We start from the raw sequence: 2,890 nt of genomic DNA, 5'->3' as shown, positions 1-2,890 counted from the left end.
TGGCGTAGCAGTCGAGCCCATGATCCGAGGCTCCCAGGCGGCTTGGTAAGCGGCCCACGGACAGGACCACACACCGGCCTCACTTCCACCTGAGGCTGGTGCGCTGTGTGGTCGGTCCGGTCCCACAGTTCTCCCCATTGGTGGCGTGCCTCCGCTGCCTGCTCCTTCTGCGTGGCCGCAAGCTCAGCCACCATTTGGGCCAGCGCCTTCCCTGGCTGGCCCGGTCCTGGGTCTGCCGTTCCCCCATACTGGGTTTTGGCACCAGTGTAGCAAACCCACGACAGACCCAACCACAGCTCACTGCTTTTCAGCATACTTTCTTTATTACCGTTGCTTGTTTACAAGCGGCTGCAGCATTTCAGCCACCAGCACACACCACCAACAACAAAGCTCAACAACAAAACCGGTGTTCTGACAAAACGTCCTACTTTGTCAAAACATCCTACCGTAGCGTAAATTTATAGTCGTGTCTATCAATCCATGCGATCTTATCAGAATATACTACCTTACTTAGTGGATGCCATCATCATACATATCTATAGGTAGGATGTTCTGATGGCCAAATCACGCTATCAAAACATGCTTCCAACACACATTCATCTAATGTTAACACAGAATACAAGGAGAAATGGGATCCATTATGTAAGATGCAACGCACATACAGTAAATAAAATGACCAATGTCAAGGTTCTTACAAATTAAACAATGTTATCACTCAGTTAACAAGTATGTAGTGCAATATTACTTTCTTTAACATAACAACGGAGCGTGGTGTCCACTAACTTCAGGAGGACTAAAATTAATTGACAAGGTTTACGCTGTACGCCAGTTAACGGATGTTTATGAGTACTAAATCAAGACTTGAAATATGACTTTAATTGAGACACCAAATTGGAGTATCTTTGCACAAAAAAACAAAACGCATGTTAGCTTGAAAAGTTAACAAATTGACAACAGCTTAAGGAAAAAAGTATCAACTGTAATAAAGAAGTAAAACATATAATACTAACCTTTTTTCGCACGCACAAGATCGGGGTAGGATCAAATAATATGCGTGTACTATTCACACCGAAAACACACCATTTTGAGTTGTGCGCATGCGCAGTAACAACATGTAGGACAGTTTTGTCAGAACGCCGGCAAGGCGTGATTGCAGATGCTGCTCAGCTGCGGCGCCAACCACGCCCTGCCACACTATCCTAAAAAAATATGCAGTTATTTGGAAACAATGGAATTCTTACAATGAAATGGGCCACTTGTGGAGAACCTTATATATACCACACCAGACTCAGAGGCATCCTTCATCATTTTTGATGGGTGAGCTCTTTAATCTTAGATTGATGGCACCGCACACTTAGATAACAAAAAGAAAAGCAAACCTGAGATGTCAGAGATTTAAATCTGATATACAGGACAAACTTGCCCCTGCCTTGGGAAGTCAATAATCATCATCTAATCACCCAATTACCTCCGCACAGGTAATGGATAAATTCTGATAAAACGATGTACTTTGTCACAAACTATATTTACATCTGCACCATGAGCACATCACAGATTTAAGGTGTAATGTTAACAATCCATTCAAATTTGCTTCAAGGTCAGGGTTTAATGATTTATAGATCGAGAATTGACAAAAAGCCTGATTCATACAAGCATGATGTGTATTGCTAACATGTACCAAAAACCTATAAATAGAAAATAATTAAAGGTAGTCAAGACAAAGCGAATGAGTTGCCTAGTTAGACATACACCTACATACTGTTTGTATAATCAAAGTAAATATGTGTCATGCTACTCTAATCTGATTTTTACTGCACTACAAACTTCCTTAAGTATGTTTTAAACGAACAAAGAAAACAAAATCAGTATAAAGAAAATACAATACTGTTCCATCCATCCAGCCATTCATCCATTCTCCTCCACTTACCCTTATCAGGATCACAGGGCAATACAATTACCTTCAAAGTAAATACTGCCCACAGAGCGACCTGCATTTGCTTTACAAATCTTGTTTACCTTGATTCTAGTTCAGTGAATTTAAAGAGGTGGGATACATGTAGGAGAGTGTTGTTTGAGTACATCATCTTCTTTTTGTAGGCCCTCTTTCAATGCTTCAGTGCTTCTCTGACTGTGCTACTGAAAAGTTGTACTTGTTACTTGTTAAATTAAAACTCAGCATCACTGTACATGAAATAATTCATCTTCTGGGAACCAAGAATTTCACAGTGATCCAATACTTATTCAAATTGTTGAGATATTTCAGTCCAGACCAGTATGACTGATCACCATGTGTATTGATAAAGTCAGCCCAGGCCATGTGTGCAGAAGATAGATGAGTGTTTACTGCACCCTGGCTTTGAGCCACCACTGGTTGCAATATAAACATTGCAGCTGAGAGGCATGGCACTTAGTCAGACTTCAGTTTTTCTTTGTCTGAGATAAAAGTTTAAATTATCCCCTTCCTCCAGTTTCTAAGAGAAATGACAGCAAGTAGGTATTTTTCTTAGAAACACTTATATGAGAGCAATTTCAATGCAAGCACTTGCAATTTACAGAAACATCTACTACCTGTAGCTGAGAAAAGTTCAGATCTTTTTTAGTGTTTTTGTCAGTCAGCTGTCAAACTGTCACTGTTCTGCTTAAACTCCCATCTCTGTCAATCTGGCAAATGCTCTTTTCTTATAGAAAACTAACAAACTAATAGATGTGTTTAAAGGTCACGCCGCTGCTATCCCCTGCAAAGTCTGAAGCCACAGTTGTGTCTTTATCGTACCCTGATTCTTTGTCATCAACTCTTGTAGTTTGAAAAAAAAAAAGCATGAGTTTAAACTTATATAATCTAGAAGTCACATCGTATCCCCAGAGTAGAAAACATAGACAGAAACACAGG

The sequence above is a fragment of the Maylandia zebra genome, linkage group LG18, assembly GCF_041146795.1.
Source record: "Maylandia zebra isolate NMK-2024a linkage group LG18, Mzebra_GT3a, whole genome shotgun sequence".
NCBI lineage: Eukaryota > Metazoa > Chordata > Actinopteri > Cichliformes > Cichlidae > Maylandia > Maylandia zebra.
This window is presented reverse-complemented; position numbering follows the sequence as displayed.